General features: G+C 45.7%; 1 protein-coding gene and 1 non-coding gene across 3 annotated transcripts in view; one reads left to right on the top strand and one right to left on the bottom strand.

Moving 5' to 3' along the window:
- Slc16a10 (solute carrier family 16 member 10) overlaps window positions 1-20,642 on the top strand; it is a 113,035-nt gene that overhangs the window by 31,268 nt on the left and 61,125 nt on the right.
- On the bottom strand, window positions 4,273-4,403 carry LOC120099078 (small nucleolar RNA SNORA17). The gene has a single exon (XR_015646058.1). It is a non-coding gene; the product is annotated as a small nucleolar RNA SNORA17 (small nucleolar RNA).

Genomic DNA, 20,642 nt, shown 5'->3' with positions numbered 1-20,642 from the left:
TGGATCCCCCCCACCCCCGTCCCCCGGACAGAAGCTTTAGAACTGCTTGGCCTGTCTGTCAGTGAGAACTCCTTTCTCCAAAGTGGGGTGTCCTGGAAGGGAGAAATCCTGACTTTTAAAGCAGCTTGGTGCTCTCTCAAGCCGCCAGGATACAAGGAGACCCTCTCAACACAGCCCTTTTATGCACGAGAGCACCTGGCTGGGGGAGGGCTCCTGTTCTTACCATGCTCTCAGCTCTGCTCCGCTCCAGCTTCCAACTTCCCCAGAGAGAACTGGTGGCTTCTGTTTCAGGCAACTCTGTGTAGATGGAGTTTACCCTCCCTTGCCAGTTTTCACCTGGGAGAGGAGTGACACATGATCACTGGGTACCATCCCATTTGGACAGTAAACGTCACCCCACCAGTCAGTACAATGTCTTTACACTTGTCTTGCATGTTGCATTATTAATTTTCACTTTAGAAAGATCAGCTTGATCTCAGAGCCAAGTACGATGTGGATCTTATCACTTCCTGTGTATGTTTTTATTCTCGGAGTACGTACATTACCCATTCTTGTCATCATCCCCCCCAGCTGCTGGCTGCCTTGTTCATCGGAACTTTGCTTATGGAGTTCTTGCTTCTTTCCCTTATCTGTCTTGCCCTCTCTGTCAAGAATAAGTCATTTGTAACTGTGCACGGTCGTCCTCACAGCAAGGCTGCTTCCATGCCTGGAAGAAGTCTAGCACAGTGTAAAAGAACCCTTTCCCTCCCAACCTCTCATTGCTTTCCTCATCAATTATTTACTTACCTGTGTAATTCGCATCCACTGAAGCATGTGCTACCATAGCCCCAGACGTGCTCCCTTAGAAAGGTCTTGGTCTGGTGTCAGCTGCCGTCTTCAGGGTGTAATTTAGTTAGGAGCTGCTGTGGGAAACCCGCTGGCTGAGTTTTTGCTTGTTGTTTGGCCTATTACTGACCTGACCCCTTAGCTGCTGTTGTCTGGTTTTGTGTCCTCTCTGCTGCTATGCAGTAAGGGTTCTACGTGTGCTGCCCGAGGGCTGAAGGGACAGCAGAGCTCTGGGGCTGAGCCTCAGTGGTCCCCCTGGGGTGCTGGAATCAAGTCTCTCCCTGGTTCTCCTTCATGACCGACTCCCGTGAGCCTGCGCTCATCCTTTCTAACCTAAATGCCCTTCCTAAAGAACTGCTGCCGTTTAGAAAGAGGAGTTAGGTTTGTGGGTGACACATGAGGACAAAGCTAGTCGTAAGTCCTCCTGTAATGGCTTTCAGGAACCCTACATTGGAGGGTTAGTAGAAGGGGCCTGGAAGCCAGCAGGCACAGGTGGGAATGGGGACTGGGTCCTGGTGTTGCCTCTAGGAACTGCTGAGAGGCTGGCCAACTTTCTGAAAGCCTGAAGAAGTTTCTTGAAGTCAGGGTGACTTTGTCGTATGAGACAAGGGGCTCCTGCTGAGTAATGGGCTTTGAGTTGTCGAGAAGTAAGAACGCTTTAGAGGACGACTGAGCTCTGTTTTCAGCTCTTACTGAGCACCGCAGAATGCTTCTGCTTTGTGAGGTCGTACAGCGTTGTCTGCCCTAGGCCACTGAGTAGGAATGACAAGGGACAATCATTTTTGTTGTAATCCTGAAAAATTATTTTACTTTGCTTTTTGAGACCAAGCTTTGCTGTGTAGCTCTGTCTGGCCCGGAACTCACCGTATAGGCCAAATGGTTCTCAAAGCTTGCAGTGGTGATCCTGGCAGTGCAGTCTCTTTGATGCTGGGAATCAAACCCAGGGCTTCCTGCAAGCACTCTACACTGATCAATTTTATTTTTTTATGAGCTAGGCTTGCTGTGTAACCCAGGGTGGCCACAAATTATTGCTCTTCTTGCCTCGGTCCCTTGAGCAGCAGTGTAACTTCTTAGATAGTCTTTAGTATAAGTCTCTAAAATGCAAAAGTAGGACGTGCTCTTTAGAGACTTTCTATAGGAAAAGCAAGTGGTTATACATTCTGCTCATCCACTGTTACCCTCCATCCATTAATAGCTATCAGAGCTCAAGTCACTGTGCAGTGTCAGTGAGACAGACTTTGCATCCAGAGCTATGGGTAAATGCTCATCTTTAAACATGCTTGTACCTCAGCCTCCGTACAACTGGTCAGGGGAGGTAAATATAGCTAGGAAATAATTGTATCAAAATATCTTAAATTTTATCAATAAAATTAATTTTAATTGCAAGTCTAGTTTTCGGTTCCAGTGACATTTTAAAACATGAAATCTGTTAAGAAATGCATTTTAATGTGAAGCTCTCTCTTTCTTCTGTCCTTAACCATAGTCAGGTTGATGTTATATTAAGTGAGAAGCTCATCTGATTGGATTCACTCACCAATAGGCTGTTCTGTAAGCATCTCATGGCAGTGTCCTGAAGGTCTCTTCAGCTTCAGCTTTTTGTAGACATTAGGAACAAGGAGGTGTGATTTCTGTCACATTTATGAAGCTGAAAATGTTTCATATTCTTGAATATCGATTATTTTTAAATCTTTCATTGGTTCTTTGTGAATTTCATATCTTACACCCGAATCCCACTCATCTCCCCCTCCCTTTCACCTTACCCTTCCACCCTTGCTACCTCCTTTGCAACAGGAAAAATTCTCCTTGTAGAAGTTGTAGTGTGCCATGGTGTGTCCCACGATATTCCCTTTGTCCATACTCTTTGCTCAACAAGGTTCATTGCACGACTTGTCGGTGTGGTTCGAGGCCTCTGGCTTCTGCTACTTTATCAGTACTGGAACCTCACTGGGATTCCTCTTGGCTATCTTGTTGTCACCCTGTGTCATGGAGATCCTGCAGTATTGAATCTGGAGAACATGCACTCCAGCAGTTCAGTTAAGTGGGCCAATTCAAAGCCTTGGATCTGGGCTGGAGAGATGATCGGCCCACAACCCTGCTGCCCAGGTGAGGGGCAGGCCCTGTTCTCCCAAGCATTGCAGCTAGTGAGGGACATGACCCATTCTTCCACTCTCCCAGTCCTGGGAGCAGCTCTCCCATCTGCCATAGATGGTGAAGGATGAGGGAGGGGAGGAGCCTGTCTCTCCCCAATCCTTGCTATAACATAGCAGGCAAGAGGCAGGGCCCGCTCTCCTGTGCTCACACTCTCAGGGATGGCTCATCAGCAACCCCTACAACTAGGGCTAGCTTAACTATGCTGCACAGGCAAGACACGGGGCCTGTTCTCCCGATTGCTGCAGCAGGTGAGGGGAAGGCCAGTTCTCTGGCTCTGATGACCTTGGTGTCAGTTCTCTGCCGAAGGTAGCAAGGGTGTGTGTACAGGGTTGGGGAATCTCTCTTGCCCATGTCACCACAGAGCAGACACGTGGTAGGGTCAGCTCTCCCATGGTCACCTGCCCCCAGGGTCAGCTGTGCTATGCTGCCCAGGAGTGATGCAGGGCCCGCTCTCCAGAGAGCAGCAGCTAGTAAAGGACAGGGCCTGTTCTGCTTCCATGACCCTAGGGGCAGGTCTCCTACTTGCTGCAGGTGAGTTGGGGGAGGAGGTTATCACTCTCTTGTCCACTACAGAAAGACAAGGTAGGGTCAACTGTCCCATGCTCATACTCGTAAGGCCAGCTCACCTGCAACTCCTGCAGTGTGCGGTCTGCTCTCTGGAGTACTAGGGCGGGGTTGGCTCTCCTGCCTCTAGACCAGCTCTCCCACAATTCCCAGGGGAGGAGAGGGGCCCGTTCTGCAAGCCCTCAGACATCAACCTGTCCCCGAGTGGCAGCCCAGACCAGGGACACCAGCCTGGTCTTTGGTAACAGAGCCCTGTTGCTGCAAGGCCATCAACCCAGACATGGCCCCCAGTGGTAGCACAGGCCAGGACCCTTCCATGGTCACAGGCAACATCACCAGCTTCTCTCATCAGACTGTTTCTCACTACCCTCAGGTCTACAGTTCTGCCTCACTTTGTTGTGCCCACATCCTTCTGTTTCTCTTTCTCTCCCCTTTTCCCACCACTTACTGGCTCCTGGGCAGGGGTCATCCTGAGCATTGTGTGCCCTCCGGGCATGCACAGCTCTGGGCTGGTGTTCATCTCAGGTCAGATTCTTGTCCGGCGTCCTTCTGGTCTCACTCCTTGACCAGCTTGCCCAAGGGTCCAACTGGTCTGTCCCAGACTCACTCCTGCCAGGGGCCACGGTCCCAGGCGGGGTTCTTCCAGTCTTAGGCTTGCTTCTCTGCCTGGGAGACTCTTTGGGCCTGACTGGCACTGGGCTGATGGTTGTCTCAGGCTCACTTCTGTCAGGGAGTGTTAGGCTACTAATCATTCAGACATTCCTAGGTCAGAATGCTGAGCGTAGATGTAGCCTCTCTTCTCTCTGCCACCTACTGACACACGGTGACAGTGCAGCCTCATCTGCAACACCTCCAGGGGCAGGCAGTTATCATTCACCTGAATATTTGCTGGAACTGATTCATAAAAAAGGTCTTTGTGCTACTCTATCCTGCTGGTTTATCGTTTACAGTGTTAAACTCATTATTTTCTGTATACACGGAGGAACTATGGTTCATATTAGCCAGATGAAACAGATCTTTAGAAAAGTTAGGAGACAGACCCAGATCTTCCACAAGGGCTTTCCTTCTACTCCCCTGAATGCTGATATGTCATGGTTACATTACTCGTAGAGAAGACCGTCACAGAAGTGGGTGACAGGAGACAATGGTGGCTTTACTCAGGCACAGCTATACCTCACATTGAGCCTCGTACGTTTGGGATGCTTCTCATAAAGGTCAATATGAAAAATACTGGTGTATTATTTTAGATTTGAAGTTGAGAACCACTTAGCTATTTCATGAAGAAATAAAGTCTTAGGCTGGAGAGATGGCTCACTGGCTAAGAGCGTTATCTGCTCTTTCAGAGTACATAAAGAAAAATTAATAAAAATAAATGAATTAAAGTCTTAGAACAAAAGATTTGTGATCTTGAAGACTGTATAAAGAGGAGCAAACAGGCTGATATAAGGCTGTAGAGGGGAGGTTGACTTTAAGTAGTTCTCTGTGTTCATGGGTTGTGTGTGTGTGTGTGTGTGTGTGTGTGTGTGTGTGTGTGTGTGTGTGAGAGAGAGAGAGAAAGAGAGAGAGAGAGAGAGAGAGAGAGAGAGAGAGAGAGAGAGAGCCTTGAGTGCTGGGAACAGACAAGTACTACCACCATGTCTAGCTGTGTGTGTGTGCGGACGTGCATGTTCATGTATGTAGTGGCTATTCCTGGTTGTCGATTTGACTGTATCTGGAATGAACTATAATCCAGAATTGGAAGGCTCGTCTGTGATCCAAATCTTGAGGCTGGGAGATACAAGTTTCTGACCTGGATCTTGGCATGGAGATCTTGAGGCAAAGTGGCTATGAAGCCCAGGAGACTAAGGCAAGGAGCTCTCTGAGTTCAAGGTCATCTGGGACAAAGCAAGTCCCAGATCCAGGCGTGGTGGTTCATACCTTTAATCTGAGTCATACCTTCTATTGGAGACCTACATAAGGACATTGGAAGAAGGAAGGTTTTCTCTCTCTCTCTTCTTCACCTGCCTCGTGGGACTGAGCCACTGCTAGATCCTTGGACTTCCGTTCACAGCTGCTGCTGACCATTGTTGGGGAGTTGGACTACAGACTGTAAGTCATCAACCAATTCCCTTACTGTATAGAGACTGCCCATAAGCTCTGTGACTCTAACCCTGACTAAGAAAATGTATATGTGTGTGCTTGTGGTTCCCATTGTCTTCATAGCCCTTCTCCTCCTTCTCTTTCTTCTCCTTACAGGGTCTCACTATGTAACCCTGGCAGTCCCAAACTCCCTATGGAGACTAGACTGGCCTCAAATTCACAGAGATCGTCCTGCCTCTGCCTGTCTAGTGCTGGTCGTAAGGGCACTATACCTGGAGGGTCTTCCTTTTAAGGGATGCTGGCCCGCTGGTTCACTGCTCCTTATACTGTGGACTTAAGCAGTTGTAGCTGAAGGGTGGGTGCAAGTGCACGTGACTTAGGCTGAACTGTGTCTAGGACTGTGATTCATGCTGTTACCGACAGCCGTGGCAGAGATGAAGCATGAGATCGTTTCTTCTTGACCTAGTTAGACCCGTCCTAGGCACTCTGGCTACTCCACGCTGCTGTGACGTATCTGCACAGTACTTTCCAACTTGTTTCTGCATATTTGCCTCTCATAATAAACCTGTCGAGTGAGATGTTTTTGTATCACACGAATAAACCAAACTAGAAAGTAGTGCAACACTGTGGTTAATAATACTTTGTTATATTTTGTATGAATTATATAAATCAGACTATAAGGTCAGCACCACCAAGTTTTTTATTTTTACTTTTTTTGAGACACAGGGTCTCACGTAGCCTAGGCAAGCCTCAAACTTGCTATGTAGTCAAGGCTCACCTTAAATTCTTGATTCTCCTGGATCCACCTTCTGGATGCTGGGAGTTAAAGGTGTGAACTACTCTCCCCAGCCCAGATCTACCAAAGCTCTCCTCTCTCTGTCTCTGTCTCTTAGTTTCTGTGTCTCTCTGTGTCTGTTTCTCTCTCTCTTTGTATATGTGTGTGTGCATGTTCTTAACTGTGTCTTTATAATCATATGTTCAATGATGTCTGTTGGCTATCTAATGTCCCGATGAGCAGGGATGGTCCTCTTTCTTATGGAGAAAAACCCTTGCCAGATGGGATAGCGACTGACTTATTTAAAGAAATACAGGCCAGGCTCACAGGGGCACTCCAGCCCTGACTCCCAGAACCCGGGAGGTGGACAAAGGAAGATCAGGTCAGGATCGGCCTGGGCTACACGAGGACATGAGGGCCATCTTAAAATGGTGATGGCCAGTGAGATGGGTGAGAGGGGAAAGAAAGCTTGATGAACTCAGCCTGACTCTTAGAAGTAAGGACTGACTGGGGGTCCCTCTGAGCTTCACTGTCTGCCCTGCCATGCCCCTTCCTACTCTCACACACAATGATAGTATATAAAGTTAAAACCGTACAGAATTCCTTCCTCTTATTCACGTGTGAGTGCTTGGCCTGCATGTAGGATACGTTTACTGCACACATGCTTGATACCCAAGATGGCCAGGAAAGGCGCTTGGTCCTCGCAGCTGGAGTTATGGATGGTGATTAACCACCAGGGTTGCTGGGAACCGACCCTCTGCAAGAATACTCATTAACCACACAGCCATCTCTCCAGCCCCAGCTAAGTATTTTTAAATCAACAAATAGAAGAAATACAGAAGTCAGTTTTGTAGCACATAGTATCATCATACGTTCTGATTCACCCGCAGGCCACAGAAGTGCGGGGCATTAAGCCTGTTTACTGAGCTGAGAACCACCTTTCTGTATTGTAGCGGGGAGCTCTAAGATGACAGACCGTGGTTACCTCTTCAGGTTTGCTATCATCATTATTAAATAGTAGTGAAGGTCTGTAAATCAAGAAGGCCGTTTATTAAATACTCATTTCCAGCCCAGTTTTGTCTGTGTGCATATAATTTACACATGATCATAAGGTGTCCACTCATTTCTCATTTAGTATTTTGTAAGATCATAGACTTTGGAGCTCAGTAGCCTCCAGTAGAAAGGAAGAGATTGGGCTATGCAGAGGTTCCCAGGCATTAATAATCGATTGGGCGATGCCTACCAGGCAGCCCATGTCAACTGTGGATCTGGCCTTGGAAGGAGCAGCTGTGTATTTGGAGTTGGAAAATTCATCTTTCCAGACAGTCTGTCAGGCTTCCAAGAAATCCAGAGGGAAATGGAAAAATACAGTGATTGAGAGCTCCCGGGAGAGTAACGGGCTGTCAGAGGTGGAAGGGAAGAAAGAGGAGGAGCAGGAAGAGTGATTCCCCATAGGTATTTTAGTTGTGATTAAATGTTAACAAGTGGGCAGTACCGCACAGGTCATCAGGATTGTCAGTACGTTAGTCTTTTCGATGGCTTTGTGGTTAATAATTTTATCAGGGTGCAAGAACAAAACACTTGACAAATACTATTTTCTGTGCTAAGACCGTTACTCTATATTTAACTTAGGGTTATAAGTTATAACCCTATATATAATAAATAAATTATTTAACTAAGGGTGGCTTTAAAGTTTCAAACAGATCTGATCGTATATTGGCCATTAAGTATTCACATGCTTCTGTGATACAACCCTCAGGATGAAATTCCATATTCAATACTGTCACTGATAGCTTATGTTTTTTTATTTTAGAAATGTGTGTGTGTGCACGCACGCACACATACGCACGTACGCGTGTGATATGACACTCTCTATCCTCTCTGTGGGCCCTGAGGTTGTACACCTACATTCGTATGTGGAGAACAGAGGAGTCCTGCTCTATTCCTCACTACTTTATCTCCTTCAGTCCCCTGACTCTTGGTACAGATATGCATGTAGCCGTCCTTGGCTTTTTGCATGGACTTGCAGGATTTGACTGCAGATCCTCACGCCTGCACAGCCAACACTGTTTCCACCGAGCCGTCCCAGTGCCAGCCGAGCAGTACACAGCAGATAGTCCAGAGCGAGTAGCTGAGAACATGAAGAGCACCACCTGGACTGTGGCGGTCTTGGCTTCCTGACAGGGTTGTTATCAGGGCAGAAATCTTGAGCAAGTTACTTTCTCCCGGCACCTTGGTTTCCTTAGGCAAAGAAGATGCTGGTTATCTGGTTATACTGGTTCCTCCCAGGGTTACTCCAAGGATTAAAGGAATTTATATTTGTAAAACAGCACTTGCCTTATGGTAAACCGTAAGACAAACCAGATGTATTTTTTTTCCCTAATAATGAAAGTAATACATTGCTAACTATGTGTAGAATTCAGAAAATTGCTGTTGGCTCCTTCATGGGGGTGCCAGCAATGTTTCCTGCAGGGCGTCTCCTGGTCTTTGACCCTTTAATTAGTTGTTTCCCTCATTAGGACGGTTAGCACAGAAGGGAAGTTCTTTTTAAAGCCCTCCCTGTCGTCTGCCACCGATGAGTTAATGCATTTGACCCACAGTGACGAATCTTCAGAGAACTGTGTGCTCGGTCTGCTAACTGGCTCCAGTCACTGGGGAATTATTGAGTCTTTGTGAGGTCTCCTGTCTTGCCAGCTGATAGTCATTTTGCAGGATTGCCACAAAGATTTAATGACATTCGTATATGCAAAGGCAGTGGCTGTGTGCCTGGCCCTTTGGGCCGTTTGGGGGATATCTTTTCTGTTCGTTCTCTTTAAGCTCTAACATTGGAATGAAATTCATTCTTCCCCGCTCCCTCTCCAGTTGCTTCAGGGGAGAAATCCAGCTCTGACTTACAGGGCTTTTCTCAAGTCTCTGTAAGCAAGCTCCTGCCAGACAGAGATGCAGGTGTGGGGCTCCTGCCTGCAACCCTCAGCGCATGGGGGTGAAGCAGGAAGATGGCTCAGACACCAAACAAGCAGAAAGAGAGGGAGGAAGGAAGGAAGGAAGGGAGGGAGGGAAGCAAAAGCAAAGCAGAGAGCGCACACTTCTAATTTCTCATCTCGCCGCAGCCGCACGTTTGGGAGACATTACTGCTGTCTGTCAGCTCACAGTGATGGCACTTGGACGTGCTTTCTGTTGTTTTACTGTGAAACACAGCCTACACATACACAGGAAGGCGTGAAAACATGCATGCATGCTTTTGAGAGTGATAGCGAATGCCTTTATTAAGAAAACCTCGTGGGCCGCAGGGATGATGCTTCAGCGTTTTAATAACAAAATTGATTGGCCGATTGCTGACTCACTGGTTGTGTATGAGGGTTTCTATCCCTGTATGTGTGAGAGATCGGCTCCCAGCACCCACACTGGGCGTCTTACAACCGCCTGGAACTCCCACTTCGGATGTTCCGATGCCATTGGCCTCCAGGCACCCGTGCTCAGGGCATGTGCCTCCCTGCCACAGAAATGCAGACAGACGTATCATTAAAAACAAAACCTTGAAAAAGAAAAGACTTTGCCAACCCAGCCAGGTCTAAGATGATGCCTTGTGTGTGAAAGCATGTGAGTGGAGACTGTAAGCTACGCCCACAGAGATTGTACATCTAAATCCTTAATGCTATTAATAAATAAAAAGGCCTAAGATGTTAAAATTCGCAGTCTGGGTTAGGACTATTGCTCAGTGGTAGGAGTGCCCGAAGTAGCATGAGCTGGGTTCAAGTCCTAACAATTCACAAAACAATCAAAACCAGTGAAGCTATGCTTTTCCCTTGATAAATAAACCTTTAGAACAAAATTAGAAAATATAGAAAATTAGAGTATATTAAATAACTAAAATCAGTAAAATGTCGAAAGATGATGGGATTTAATTAATATATTTTGTTTTAGTATGCTTATATTTGAATGAGTCATAAAGATAGTGTAAATTATGTAGTTATCCTATAGATTTAGTTTTTGACTAGTGGTTCCCGACCTGTGGTTGTAACTCCCTGGGGGGGAGGGTGTCAAATGATCCTTTAACTCAGGATTACCTAAGACCATCTGCATATCAAATATTTACATTATGATTCACAACAGTAGCAAAGTTACAGTTAGGAAGTGGCAACACAAATAATTTTATGGTTGGGGGTTATCTTAGTTAGGGTTTTACTGCTGTGAACAGACACCGTGACCAAGGCAACTCTTATAAGGACAACGTTTAATTGGGACTGGCTTACAGGGTCAGGGGTTCAGTCCAGTATCATCAAGGTGGGAACATGGTAGCATCCATCTGAAGGCTGCTAGTGGAAGACTGGCTTCCAGGCCACTAGGATGAGGGTCTTAAGCCCATTCCCACAGAGACACACCTACTCCAACAAGGCCACACTTCCAAATATTGCCACTCCTTGGGCCAAGCATATAAAAGCCATCACAGGGGTCCCTACAACATGAGGAACTGTAGTAAAGGGTTGCAGCATTTGGAAGGCTGAGAACAACTGGTTTTTAGCAGACCACCTGGTATGATGCTTCACACCCTAAGTTCTAGTACTTGGGGGGCAGAGCCCGGGGACTCTCTGTGAATTCCAGGTCAGCCTGGAATTTATAATAGTGAGTTCTAGGCCAGCCAGAGAATACTCTGAGACCCTGTCTGTGGTGGTTTGAATACGCTTGGCCCATGGGAAGTGACACTATTAGGAGGTGTGGCCTTGTCGGAATAGGTGTGGCCTTGGTGGAGGAAGTGTGTCACTGTGGAGGTGGCCTGTGAGGGATCCTCTTATGCTCAGGCTCTGCCCAGTTCGGAAGACACTGGCCTTTGGTTGCATGAAGAGGACAGTCTTCTGTTGACTGCCTTCTGACCAAGATGTAGAACTCTCAGCTCCTCCAGCACCTGTCTGCCTGCACACTGCCATGATTCCCACCATGATTCTAAATATTAAACATTAGGATGGACAAGCAAGCCAAGACAGTTCAGTGAGGGAGAGAGTCTTCAACAGATGCAGCAAACAGTGCTGGGACAACTAGGTTGTCACAGGAAAAGAGCAGAGCCAGACCTCCTACCCTGTACTGCGTTCAGTGGACACAAATGCAGGAAAGGCAAATTCAGGATGTAAAGCTATAAGCTATGTCAGCAAAGAATGTGTTTATATGTTGGTGACTTTGGACCAGGCAATGTGTTTTAAGACATGGAGTTGAAAGTCTAAGCAAGATTAAAATAGATAGTGCCCCATAAAGCTCTAAGTCCTTTTGTGCATCTAAGAACATCATTAAGAGAGTAAAGAGGAAAAAAGAGAAAATTCTAAAAAGTAAAAATGAAAGAGAAGAGTAAGCCAGTGAGGTGACTCAGTGGGTAAAGCACTTCACCCACCTTTTAAAAGGTTTATGACGTCAGTTTGATCTCTGCAACTCATATGGGAGGAAAGAGAGACCTCAACACATACTATAGTATTCTAATGTACACACACACAGAGAGACAGAGAGACAGAGAGAGAGAGAGAGAGAGAGAGAGAGAGAGAGAGAGAGAGAGAGAGCGCAAAATAACTTTTTTTTTTTTTTGGTTCTTTTTTTTGGAGCTGGGGACCGAACCCAGGGCCTTGCGCTTCCTAGGCAAGCGCTCTACCACTGAGCTAAATCCCCAACCCCAATAACTTTTAGGATGTTAAGAGAATCCATAGAATTCAGGACAGTGTTTACAGGCCATATATATTCAAGGGCTAATTTAGAATATGTAAAGAATCTTACAATGTAACAATAAAAAGAGAACAGCCTAAGGGTAAGCAAAATGATATCTTTCTTTTAAAAAGTGGTATAAATGTCCAGTAAACATGTGGAAGGTACATTAGTCATAACCATTAATATAATAATTTCATGCTACAATATGGTTAGGCCTTGAAAACACCATACTAACGATAAGATATCCCTTGTCTCCAGGATCCTGTGCCAATATCACAATGTAAAACACAGCTTCAACTTTAAAAAGCTCACAATCCCTATAACTTCCAACACTTTAATCATGTCTACAAAAAGAAAAACAAAGAAGACGGGATAAGCGTTCTTAGTCCAAGAGTGAAGACCTAGAGCACAGTGACAGATCAAAGCAAACCCCTGGTTCCAACACTATAAATCAAATCCTGTAGCTCAGAGCCCAGCATCTGGGACTCATTTATGGTTGTCAGGCTCCAAGAAGCGTGGGTAGCCCACTTCCCCATCCCCTTTCTTTTAAGATCAGAACCACACCTGCAACCATCTTTAGTAGTTATCCCACGCTCCTGGTGTCTCAACTCTGCTGGAGTCTCAGGGCAACTGAGGCTGCAGTCTCCACCATGCCTCTGGCCTCTCACATCGCCCAGTCTCAGCTACTCTGCTGACACCTTCATGCCTTGAAAAACCAGTACCATGTGGTCTCTCTTCCACATTATCGTCGGGCTCGATATGCATCCTTGGTTCCTTACTAGGCTCTAGCTTCCGTGTGCTGGCCCTGAGGAAGTTCTTCCCAGAAGATTTCATCGTAAAGATACAGATCGGCATCTTTTTCAGCCTCAGCTAGCCAGCACCTGTTGGGGTCAGTGAAGCACAGGTTCCGGTTCCAAAGGTCCTTACCTGAGACAGAGAAACGGCCCCTGCTTCCTCTGAAACTTCACAGGCCAGGTCTCCACCGCCTGCATTTCTCTCAACATTCTTTCAAGAACAGCTTTCAAAGCTGTGAGCATTTCCAGACCAAAGTTCCAAATACTTCTACCACCCCCCAACCTCACTACCCCATCCCCCAAAAGACAAAAATAAAGTAAAACCCAACACGATCAGGACCATCACAGCAGTACCCCATGTTCCTGGTGCTGATTGTGTTCTGATTTTCGATTCGTTATTATAAACACCATGACCAAAAGCAACTTGGTGAACAAAGGGTTTATCTGCTTACAATCCATATCAAAGGCATCAAGGCAGGAACTAAAGCTGAGACCTGGGTTGCTTGCCTTTGTTTATTCGTTAGTTAGTTTTTTGTTTGTTTGCTTGTTTGTTTGCAACCTGTTTTCTTTCACACCCCAGGACCGCTTGCCCAGGGGTAGCACTTCCCAGGTGGATTGGGTTCCCAAGTGGGTTGGGTCTTCAGACACACCTCTAGGCCTGTCTACCCAGAGGCAGTTCCTCAGTGGAGTTCCCTCTCCCCTGCTGTGTCCAGTTGACAATTAAGATTGGCCCTCACATCTTTCAGCCTTTCTTTTAAGCTATTTCTCTCATTTATTCATCAGCTTAATTTGTCTTTTTAAACACTTTCTTTTTATGTGCTCGAGTGTTTTTTCTGTATTTATGTATGCACACCACATGTATGCCTGGTGCAGAGGAAGCCAGATAAGGGTGTTGGTTTCCCTCAGAACTGGGGTTAACAGTTGTGAATTGTCTTGTGGGTGCTGGGCATCTAACCTGGGTCCTCTGCCAGGTAGCAGTGCTCTTAACTGCCGAGCCATCTTTCTAGCCCCAGCATAATTTGTGTTAAAAAAACAACTTTTATATTAGGTAAAAGATGGTTCTGATTTTATACCCACCGTCAAGAAGAATGGGGGTGTGTGGCTTGAACCCTAGCCTGTCTAGGTAGTTTGTTTTATCTTGGTTCTTTAAATGTTCTCATGTGTTAGTTTCCTGCTACTCAGTGGTCATTTCTGATAGTTTACTTGTGAGAAGGAAGGCTGTTACCAGAGCGTAGTTGGTTAGCTGGTATTTAGGACAGGAGTGTATTGCTATCTGAGAGGCCAGCAATCCTGAGACATAAATCTGTTAGATATCACTAAGATAGAAATCTGTTACATAGAAACTTTGTGTGTGGGTTGGCACTTTCTTACTTAATTAAGACTTGTTTGTGCATGACTGTTTTAGGAAGAGTCCCAAGAGCGTATCCAAAGGTTTATTGCGGCCTTTTGTAGAAGGTGGACTGCCTCTGATGGAGCTATGAATTCCAGACTAGTGAGTCCCTTGCTTCTAGTTTTTGTGACCTTGGGCAACACATGCTTTGCCTCAGTTTCATCATCTGCATGAAGGTTAGAATACTTTAACATGGATTGTTGTGAGAGCTGGGGTGGAGGTAACACAGGTCTATCATCCTAGCACTTACACAGAGACAGGAGAATCACAAGTTTGAGGCCAGCTTGGTCATTTCAATGACTAGGAAGCAGACAGAGAGTGAGACCCTGACTCTAAGAACCAAAGCCGTGGGGCTGTGATCATATAGTTCAGTATAGAGTGCTTGCCTTAGCATGCACAGGGCGTCAGATCCCCAGAAGAGTGTTGTAAGGATTAAAGACAGACAGACAGACAGACAGACAGACAGATAGACAGACAGACAGACAGACACACACACACACACACACACACACACACACACACACACACACACACACACAAAGCTCTGAAATAGTGCTCTGTCCACAACAAACACTTAATAAGTGTTACTTAGCTCTGTTGGGATACAGAAGGGACAGTGATTTGAGATTAACAGGAAGTTTACGTTGGAATTTGTCCTGACCTACTTAAATTACTTGTACTCAAGTAAACCCTTTGAAAGTAATCAACAGCCCTCACCTGGTTCCCTTGAATGCGAGAATATAGTGTAGCTGTCTCAAGTAACTTATAATATTCTTTATTGTTCCACGCCCTGCAAGGTGTAATATTCCTTTTCAACTTTTAAAGCCACACGTGTAGGAATAGCAGAAAACTTTATGGTTTTCTGAAATTGCACAAAGCAGTCTATTATTATAGTCAGATCCTCTCCCTGCAGTTTCACAATACCCTCATTACTACAGGAGTTTGTCTTTTGGCTTTCAAGGAGCCTGGCCAGTTAGTAATTAAACTGTGATTGTGGCTCAGTCCGACCAGCTAGGAGCATGAAACTTTTGTTATTTCACCCTCCCTCCCCCCACTCCCACCCCCACACTCCTACACCCCCACTCCCGTCTGCCCAGCCAGAGGAAGCTGTGTTCTGATTGGTCTCAAGGAATCTGCCTGTGCCTTGTATAGTTGACCTATAAATATATACATGAATGAGATAATGTTGAGGAGACCTTTAGTTGGTAAAGTACCAGAGTTGGATCCCCAGACCAGTGCAAAAATGGCATGTGCTTTTATAGTCTCAGGACTGGGAATGGAGACACAGATACCTGGGGCTTCCTGGCCACTCAGCCTGGTCTATTAGGTGAGCTGCAGGCTCAAAAGAAGATAAATTCCTAAGAAATGACAACTAAAACCAGCTGTAGTGTGTTCTCTCTCTCTCTCTCTCTCTCTCTCTCTCTCTGTCTCTGTCTCTGTCTCTGTCTCTCCCTCTCTCTCACACAAACTATTTTAAACTATTTTTTCTTAATATATGTGTGAGGGTGTTTTGCCTGCATATGTTTTAAATAAATTCTAGTTGTCAGCTGGTCAGTGGTGGCATACATCTTTAATCTCAGCACTGGGGAGGCAGAAGCAGACGGATCTCTGAGTTCGAGGCCAGCTTGTTCTACAGATCTAGTTCCAGGATAGCCTGGGATACACAGAGAAACCCTGTCTCTAAGCACCCCCCCAAAAAAAAGCTTTAAAAAAATTATAGTTGTCATCACCAACATCAGTGGACATCAGTGTCTCCCTCTTCACTTGAAGGAAAGGGCTGGTAGAGTTAGAGGTGAACTGGTCAGCTGCAAACCTTCTTCAAGGCCTTGCCTGGTGTGTTCATGTTGTAGATAAGAAGAGAATTTGGACCCCCTAGGACAGGGCACTGTGAAAGGAGAAGAGGAAGCCCAGCGGGGCTTGTTAAGCAGACTTGACTTCTACTGAAGGCTAGGTCCTTGACCTCAGAGTAGTCCCTGAGCCTTTGGGGACAGTTCCTGCATTGGCTCTGATGAGAAAGGCCCTGACTGCATCAGAGGCTAATGGATGAGGGAGGTTCTGTGTTACAAATGTCTACTTGCACAAAATCCGGATAGTTGTTTTTAATTTGTTCTGTGGGTTCAGATTTGTTCTTTCCATAATAAAACAACATACTTTTGAGTTTTATAATATCCAAAATTATAAGTGTGAGGTATCTCTTTCAGGAAAATTATGTTAAATTTCTTTGCTCTGTTGAGAGGAGCTCTTTCCAGCAAGTAGAGGTCAAACCTAGCGACGCCTGGAGTTTGTTCCTAGCTTTCTTGACTTCTGCTCCAAATGATCTGCTCAAACTTTTCTGGTTTTAGTGAGCACGTTTATAATTCCAGCATTTGCAAGGTAGAGACGGTGAAGGGATCTGCACAAGTTTAAGCCCACTAGGTCTACATAGTGACTTCTAAGCCAGCCAGGGTTACACAGTGAGACCTTGTCTCAAACAAAACAAAGGGCTGAAGAGATGGCTGCTCTTTCCTGAAGTCACAGGTTCAATTCCCTGTACTCACATGGCAGCTAACTCCAGCCACAGGGCTCTGATGCCCTTTTCTAGCCTCTGTAGCACCGGACATACACATGGCACACAGACATACATGCAGACAAAACACCCATACACATTAAATAAATGAGTTAATTAAAAACAGAACAAGCCCCTCCAGAAACCAAAACCAAACCTAGCCAAATGTCAGGAAACACTCAATATACAAAAATTCATGAACTTCTTCATGATATAAAAAACTTTAAAGAGAGAATTTAAAGGCCTGGAGAGATGACACTGAAGTTAAGAGCACTTACTGCTCTTGTACAGGACCCAGGTTCACTTCCTAGCACCCATTTCGTGGCTAACAACCACCTGTAACTCCAGTTCCACCTGTAACACCCTCTTCTGGCCATGGTAGGGTTCCCTCATGCAGGCAGAACACCCTCACACATATGTTAAGAAAAGTAATGTAAAAGTGTGTGTGTGTGTGTGTGTGTGTGTGTGTGTGTGTGTATGTGTGTGTGTGTGTGTGAGAGAGAGAGAGAGAGAAAGAGAGAGAGAGAGAGAGAGAGAGAGAGAGAGAGAGAGAAAGAGAGAGAGAGAACACACTACAGCTGGTTTTAGTTGTCATTTCTTAGGAATTTATCTTCTTTTGAGCCTGCAGCTCACTTAATAGACCAGGCTGAGTGGCCAGTAAGCCCCAGGTATCTATCTCCATTCCCCAGTCCTGAGACTATAAAAGCACATGCCATTTTTGCATTGGTCTGGGGATCCAACTCTGGTACTTTACCAACTAAAGATCTCCTCAACATTAAAATTATCTCATTTACGTATATTTATTTACCCCCCCCCCCGTGTGTGTGTGTGTGTGTGTGTGTGTGTGTGTGTGTGTGTATCTGTGTCTATCTGTGTATGTCTCTGGGTACATGGGAACTAGATAGCAGAGGATATCCAGTGTTCATCCTTTGTAATTCTCTGCTTTATTTCTCTGAGACAGGCTTTCTCCGAACCAGTGGCTAGACTGGCGGCCAATGGGCCACTGTTAGTTATCCTCGTGTCTCTGTCCTTCCTGCCCTCCTGCCCCACTTTGTCACCTGTTATACCCCTGACACTCATCCTACTGGGTTTCAGGTGTGCATGGCCATTCCGTGGCTTTTTATATTATGATGGAGATTTGAGTTCAAGTCCCCATGCTCATGCAGCAAGTGATCCTCTTACAGAACCATGTCCCTAGCTCTTGCTCTCAGCTGGAGTAAAGAGGGGTTCGCTTATATTCAGGCATGTGAGCAGGTTGCTTTTATTTTCAAACAGATTAATCATCTTTCCTTCAGCCCAGTCCTGGATCTGTTTTCACTTTGTTCTTAGACCTGCCTCTCACTGAGCTTGTCCCTTTCCCAGACTCTTTTTTTGTCACTGCGTTTATTTTTCTATCCTGTGAATCTTCAAATCTGATGATTCTTCCACCCCTCATGTCTGCCTTCTCGCTGTCCTACTGTTTCCTAACTGGGATTATTGTCGTTTATCACGGTAGAGTCTGCTTTCCTCCCAGTTTTCCAGAGTAAAGTTTCTAAATCACTTGACCGCGCCATTCCCAGGCTAACCAGGCACCGCTTTGTTGAGATCCTGACCACATCTTTAGGGAAGCACTTGCAAGCACTCATTCTGCACATGCTTTCCCTTTACATGCGTGCTCCTGCCTCCTTTTCCTCCGTTCTTTGTCCGAGAAACGTTGTGCCCGACCAAGAAAGAGTGTCTGACTTCTCCCATCTTCCCTTCCTCAGAGGTCCCATGATGCCACAGTTGTTTGCTGCCCTCTTCCTCTCTGGTTTTCTTGACTAGAGCTGCATGACTCAAGTACTTAGGGCCCCAGTGCCCGGCAGAGTCTGTGGCCCAAATGTTGCTCGCCTGACAAACTATTTATTCCCTTCCCATTACCCATTGAACGTACTCATTTTTAAATGGAATGCTCTGGTTTTTTTTTTCCAGTTTTTTTTTTTTAAAATCCATTTCAGCCTTCTGTTTACAATGTGGTTTGGGGTCTGACTTTTGCCAACTGTAATATCTATCTTTATTCTTAGCTTTTGTCCCTCCATAGAATAGCGCCTCATTCTGGGCAGAGGTTGGCAGCTGTGTTATCCCCTCAGTCTTCCCAGATCTAGACGAGTGCCGGCCACTGTAGAGCCACTCCGTACTTGTTGAGTGAATGAATGCGTTAGCTAAAGTCTGGCAAGAGAAACTGTTGTCTTTCAGCTCTTGCTGTCAGCCCCGCTCCACCCAACATTCTTAGAAAACATAACTCAAAGGTTGTCATCATGACATAGAACTTTTATTTTGTAATTCAGAACAAGGCTATATTGAAAACTTCAAGGAAAAACTTGGATGAACTCAAGGTTGTCTCATTGTATGAGAGTTTCTAATGGTCGATGTCTTGCTGTGAGTGTCTAATTTTTATGTGTAAGAACTTTTTTTGGTGGCTTTGCAGAGCAAGTTGTTGGAGGGAAGGCGGACTGTTGTACTGTACACAGACGAAATAGATTTAGATGCAGCCCTCTCTGAGAAAGTGGAGAGGTGAGGCATTAGGTATGCAGTAGTAACTTCCTTTCAAAGACCGAGAAGTTAGTGCTGATCCTTTTTGTGTGCACACAAGGATGTGGAGAACGGCATTCCAGGTGCCATAGCATTGGAAAACCTTGGAGTGACGAGTCGTGGGTGCCCCTCCCCTGTGTGGGGGACACCGATGGTAACTGTTGGAGAAGGGAGACCACCGAGGGACTTTAGTAGCACATTCTTGGTATGCTGGGTCTGAGGTATTCCTTCACAGAAGGGTGCTGTAAGCCGCTTTGTTGGGGCCTACACTGCCAGTTGAAAGAATTACTAAATTGATCTCCTACATTTAAAGAAAGTAATTTTTCTTTTTAAAAATTACTTACGTACTAACTTTCTTATTATTTTGTGTTTATGTGTGCACAAGTCATGGTGTGCGTGTGGAGGTCAGAAGACAACTGGCAGGAATTGGTTCGTTCCTTCCACGACTTGGGACTCAGGGATTGAACTCAGGTTGTCAGGCTTGGCAGCAGGCTCCTTTTATCCACTGGGCCATCTTGCTGATCCAGAAGCTGTTTTTCTTGATGTTTGAAAGTTTAAAATGTCTTAGCTTCTTAAAGCAGTTCAAGGAAATTGACATTTAGGTGTCACTATTTAAGAGAATATTTTTATGTAAAAAGTTAGTTCAAAACTTTTCTTGCTAACCACTTTCCCACTCTCGGTCGTCAATCCTGTTATAATTTCAAAGATTAAAGAACTATATTAAAAGGATTATGTGTGTTATTTATTTATACTACTCTGTAGCTGTCAGCTTAGGTGTGCTGACTAGAAGTTATAAGAGCAGCACAGTTGTTTATAAGGAGTTCTGGAATGCACAGAGCTGGGCTCTGGGCCAGGCAGTCTCAGCGGTAAATCTAGTGGCTTCCACTTAGGCAAAGTGCTTGTTCACCAGCAGTGGCTACTCCACCTGTAGCTGTTGAAGATGAAGTGGAGTGCTCTGTAACTCTAATTATTTCAAACCTTATTTTTAATGGTGGTTCTTAAACACTTTAACCTCCCTTAACCACCCACCACCCACCACCCGCCACCCACCACCCACCACCCACCACCCACCACCCACCACCCACCACCCACCAGAGGTAGTGGGAAAGAAAAGATATGGGGGAAGTGGACCTGTTTAGGAAGGTTCTTTGGAGCAACTTCTGTCTGTGTTGTTTGGAAATCGGCAGTCGGTTCACAGGTTTGCAGTGGTAGCTCGATCCACTTGCAAACACTTCACGGACACACCAGCAGTCCAGTTCAGTAGACTCCAGTTAGCAACAGCGG

The sequence above is a fragment of the Rattus norvegicus genome, chromosome 20, assembly GCF_021556685.1.
Source record: "Rattus norvegicus strain SHRSP/BbbUtx chromosome 20, alternate assembly SHRSP_T2T, whole genome shotgun sequence".
In the NCBI taxonomy this organism is placed as follows: Eukaryota; Metazoa; Chordata; class Mammalia; order Rodentia; family Muridae; genus Rattus; species Rattus norvegicus.
This window is presented reverse-complemented; position numbering and strand designations above follow the sequence as displayed.